Consider the following 5,438-nt stretch of genomic DNA (forward strand, 5'->3'; position numbering starts at 1 on the left):
GTGGGCAGGGCTGGCGCGCCGTCTCCTCCCCGCGGGACCCTCGGGATCTAAAGAGCCGCGAGCGGCGTGGACCGCTGACAGAATCCTCTCACTGAATGAAGCTGATGCTGTGGACTCTTCCCATACCGAAATGAGAGGTACGGACGAGCACGGAGCAGGGTCTAAGTGAAGGTCGAAGCGGGGAATGGTGCACACGGAAGAATAAAAAAGCCATTCATAGCCAACTCCAGCAACGCTCTGGATTTGGGAGAAGCACTGCGGGCGATGAAGACCAATCCATATCCAGAGTGTCAGAGCAAGGGGCTGCTCCTTTCTTAGTAGAACTGGCCCGATGTGGTCAGTCTGCAACAAGTTAGCTGCCTGATCCTTCGGGGTGTTCTGTCATAGTGAGGGCTCAGTGTTGGTCTCTGCTGTTAGGATATTGAACGCTCGGCAGTGGCTATAGCCATATTGGCCCTAGTAAGGGAAAGTCTGTGTTGTTGAGCTCAAACATAACTTCCATCCCTAGTGCATTGCCCTGGAGTCCATTTGGCTGGGGGAGGAAGCAGACTGACATTCCCAGGTGGGTTATTCTGTCCACCTCATTAAAATCCTCCTATTTGGTAAGCATTCATATGGAACGTAATTAAGTTCACATTCTGTGCCAAATTAGAGAAGTCTGTCCACACCCTCTTCCCCACATCTCCTTGAATTTTCTAATCCCACACCTTTCAAGTACCTGATCATCCAGCCCAGCCATTAGCCATGGTCCATGAAAAAGTATAGATCTATACATCTGATCGGGCAAAATGAACAACCAAGTGCACTGCTCAAAGTTCTGTCCACTGAGAGGATTTTCCTCCACCGCTGTTCCTCAGAGCTTTCCCAAAGTGGAATGTTGTGCAGCTGTGTCCTTTTAGGCCATGCCTGCATACCTTGCAGAACCTAAGAATTTTGTTCTTCAGGCACCTGGTCGCATGGAAGTTACCGTGAAGCTGTAGGTGGGGGTTGAAGAGAGAAGATAATACAGCAAGAGTAGAGGGCACCCAGTTCATGATGGACAGCTCAGATTACAAGGGAATTTGACCCATAGCCAAGCATTCAGGTTCTGCTTTGTTTTTTCTTTTATTTTAAAATAATGATAGATTTATAGGGAGCTCCAGAAATAGTACAGAAAGGGCTCCTGCACCTTTCACCCAGGTATTTCCAATGGTAGCATCTTCTACAGTCATCCCTCAGTAGCCACAGAGGATGGGTTTAGGACCTTCCGTGGATACCAAGATCCATGGGTGCTCAGGTCCCATAGTCGTATTCTGAATTCATGGTTCCATATCCATGGATTTGGTCAGTTGCCTATCATGATTTTGTTGTTTAGTCGCTAAGTCATGTCCCATTCTTTTGTGACCCCATGGGCTGTAGCCTGCCAGGCTCCTCTGTCCATGGGATTTCCCAGGCAAGAACACTGAAACAGGTTGTCATTTCCTTCTCCAGGAGATCTTCCCGACCCAGGGATCAAACCCACATCCCCTGCATTGGCAGGCGGATTCTATACCACTGAGCCACCAAGGAAGCATATCATGTAGTACGACAATGTTTATTGAAAAATTGTGCATATGAGTGGACCGATGCAGTCCAAACCCATGTTGTTCAAGAGTCAACTATAATACAGTATCAAAACCCTTGTACATATTGACAAAATTCACAGAATTCGTTTGGATTCTATCAGTTTACATGCATTCGTGGGGTGGGGGTCATGTGGGTCTGTATGTAGTTCTATACAGTTTTTATCACGTGTGGATTTCTGTAACCACCACAATCATGGTAGAACCGTCATCACAAAGATCCCTCATGCTTTCTCTTAAGAGTCACTTTCTCCCTCTTCTGTCTTCCTCCACCATTCCTAACCCTTGGCCACCACTAATATGTTCTCTGTGTTTAAAATTTTGTCATTTGGGGAATGTTATGTAAATGGAATTAGTTACATGTCCTTTGGAGATTACAGCATAATACCCTTGATGTCTTTCCAAGTTGTTGAATGCATCAATAGTTTCTTCCTTTTTGTTTAACCATTCATCATTATAGAATATGTATATAGTTTATCTTCAGTTTTTGGCTATTTCAAACAAAGCTGCTATGAACATTCATGTACATTTTTTACATTTAAAAAATTTTGTTATAAAATATGCATAACATAAAATTTACTATCATAACCAAGTGTACACTTCAGAGGCATTGAGTCCATTCACATTGTTGTGTGGCCATCCCTATGATTCATCTCCAGAACTCTTTTCATCTTGAAAAGATGAAAAACAGGAACTCTGTACCTATTAAGCAGTAATTCACCATTCCTTTCTCTCTCCAGTCTCTGGCAAGCACCATTCTATTCTTTGTCTCTATGAATTGCATTAATTATCTCATGTAAGTGGACTCATACAGTGTTTGTCCTCTTGTGACTGGTTTATTAAACTTAGCATTATGTCCTCAAGGTTCATCCATGTGTAGCGTGTGTTAGAATTTTTCCTTCCTTTTTTAAGGCCAGATAATATTCCACTGTGGGACTTCTCAGGTGGCTCAGTGGGTAAAGAACCTTCGTACAATGCAGGAGATGCTGGAGATACAGGTTCAATTCCTGGGTCAGGAAGATCCCCTGGAGGAGGGCACAGGAACCCACTCCAGTATTCTTGCCTGGTGAGCTCCATGGACAGAGGAGCCTGGTGGGCCACAGTCCATGGGGTCACATAAGAATCAGACACGACTGAAGTGACTGAGCACAGCACAGCATAATAGTCCACTGTATACTGTATTGTTTATTCATCTGCCGATGGACAGTTGGGTTGCTTCTACGTTTTTGCTCTTGTGAATAATATTACTGTGAACATGGGGTGTGTGTTCAGTCATGTAAATACTCGAAAATAGCTTTTCTAGTCCCTGCTTTCAATACTTAGAGGTATGTACCCATCATGTGGGCTTCCCTGGTGGCTCAGTGGTAAAGAATGCCTGTCAATGCAGAAGAAATGGGTTTGACCCCTGGCGAGGGATCCCACATGCCACAACTAAGACCCAGCACAGCCAAATAAATAATTTTAAAATGAACTACAACCTAAAGAACTTGAGTTTCTCCTGTTGCCTAGATAAGTAGCTCTTATAAGGGCCTCGGTTCATGTGAAAAAGATAATATGGAAGTGAAAGGAAATGCTCCAGCAGATCATGGTGCCAAACAGACTGCCTTAACCTTGGTGAGATTCCTAACTGCACCCTCAAAGGGTAAATCTCTGGAGGAATTCAGAGAGACCATTATGAAACATCAGCATTTATCCTCTGATTCTGAAAAAGAAGAAGGTTTTTTTAAAAAATGTAACCTTCACTCATGGGCTTCCCAGATGACATAATGGGAAAGAATCCACCTGCCAATGGAGGGACACAGGAGATGCGGGTTCGATCCCTGGATCGGGAAGATGCCCTGGAAGAGGAAATGGAAACCCTCTCCAGTATTCTTGCCTGGAGAATTTCACGGACAGAGGAGCCTGGTGGGCTACACTCCATGGAACTGAGAAAGAGTCAAACGTGATTGAGCATGCAGGCAACTTTCACTCAGGTCATTACTGGCGCTCCCAAGACGGCCACGTGGAGACGCCAGATGATTTCAGATGGATCCCAGCTAAAATTTTTTTTTCCCCCCATTAAACTTTACATCATGATACAGACAAATTGGTTACTATCTTAAATTAATGTAGATAAATAAACTTTAAAAAACAAACTTTTAACAAGGTATATTTAGGTCATGTGTCACCTGTAAATATAATCTTTGAAGAATTAAAAATGGAACATGGCCAGCAACCAAGGCCTCAAAGATCCCTGAACACTTGCAGATGCCTTTTATCCAGCTTCTACCTTTCATGAAATTAGAATGAGTTTTACTTTTTTGTTTGTTTGTTTTCGGTTACAGCTCAGTTTTATTTGGCAAGCAAAGGAAAATACTTCCTCAAGGCATGAGGGCAGGCCAACCCAAAAGAAGTGCGGCTCAATTTTGGCTCCTCTTTTTCTGTTTTTCTCCTTCCTCTGAGTCTGCCCTATGTAAACTGGGCTAGCCTGGAGGCCTCTTTGCTTCACCTGAAATTCTCACTCTCGTCCTTGGACCTGCCTTGTTCTACTTTTGTGGGCTTTTTCCTCTTTGTCTTCTAGCTACTACTATTTTGGACTCCTTTTTCCTATTCTACGTACCTAACATTCCCTGCTCAAGAGAGGGGAGGCCCAATTCTTTGGCAGTAGGTGTGTTGAGGTCTCTCTGGCTACTTCCTGCTGAACTGGGACAGTGAGGGCCTTTGGGCCTCCCCCTCTTGCTAATCTCAAGCCTCAGAGTCCTTATAGCAGTGTTCATCTACAGGTGAGTGACATTTTCCATGGTCGACTGTTTTATATATTCTTGTTGAACTGGCATTGCATGTTGTAGCTTGTTGACCTAGGCAGAGACAAAACAGGTTAGACAATTGACAATACATGGAGCAATCATAAGCAGCATCAGTATGGTGATAACAGGGAATAGTAAGGACATTCAGTTCAGTTCAGTCGCTCAGTCGTGTCCGACTCTTTCGACCCCATGAATCGCAGCACACCAGGCCTTCCTGTACATCACCAACTCCCGGAGTTCACTCAAACACATCCATCGAGTCGGTGATGCCATCCAGCCATCTCATCCTCTGTCGTCCACTTCTCCTCCTGCACCCAATCCCTCCCAGCATCAAGGTCTTTTCCAATGAGTCAACTCTTCGCATGAGGTGGCCAAAGTATTGGAATTTCAGCTTTAGCATCAGTCCTTCCAATTTATACCCAGGACTGATCTCCTTTAGGATGGACTGGCTGGGTCTCCTTGCAGTCCAAGGGACTCTCAAGAGTCTTCTCCAACACCACAGTTCAAAAGCAACAATTCTTTGGCGCTCAGCTTTCTTCACAGTCCAACTCTCACATCCATACATGACCAATGAAAAAACCATAGCCTTGACTAGATGGACCTTTGTTGGCAAAGTAGTATCTCTGCTTTTTAATATGCTATCTAGGTTAGTCATAACTTTCCTTCCAAGGAGTAAGCGTCTTTTAATTTCATGACTGCAATCACCATCTGCAGTGATTTTCGAGCCCCCAAAAATAAAGTCTGACACTGTTTCCACTGTTTCCCCATTTATTTGCCATGAAGTGATGGGACCGGATGCCATGATCTTCGTTTTCTGAGCTTTAGGCCAACTTTTTATTGAGCTTTAAGCCAACTTTTTCACTCTCCTCTTTCACTTTCATGAAGAGGCTCTTTAGTTCCTCTTCACTTTCTGCCATAAGGGTGGTGTCATCTGCATATCTGAGGTTATTGATATTTCTCCCGGCAATCTTGATTCCAGCTTGTGCTTCTTCTATCCCAGCGTATCTCATGATGTACTCTGCATATAAGTTAAATAAGCAGGGTGACAATA

General features: G+C 44.1%; 1 long non-coding RNA gene across 1 annotated transcript in view; it reads left to right on the forward strand.

Annotated features, from left to right (window-relative positions):
• The first annotated feature begins 4,320 nt into the window (after window positions 1-4,320).
• The window catches only part of LOC120883524, an 8,057-nt gene continuing 6,939 nt past the window's right edge, over window positions 4,321-5,438 (forward strand). Inside the window, exon 1 of the long non-coding RNA XR_005725802.1 lies at window positions 4,321-4,363. This is a non-coding gene — a long non-coding RNA (uncharacterized LOC120883524). The remainder of the gene's footprint in view (window positions 4,364-5,438) is intronic.

This window comes from Oryx dammah, unplaced genomic scaffold (genome assembly GCF_014754425.2).
Source record: "Oryx dammah isolate SB20612 unplaced genomic scaffold, SCBI_Odam_1.1 HiC_scaffold_25, whole genome shotgun sequence".
NCBI lineage: Eukaryota > Metazoa > Chordata > Mammalia > Artiodactyla > Bovidae > Oryx > Oryx dammah.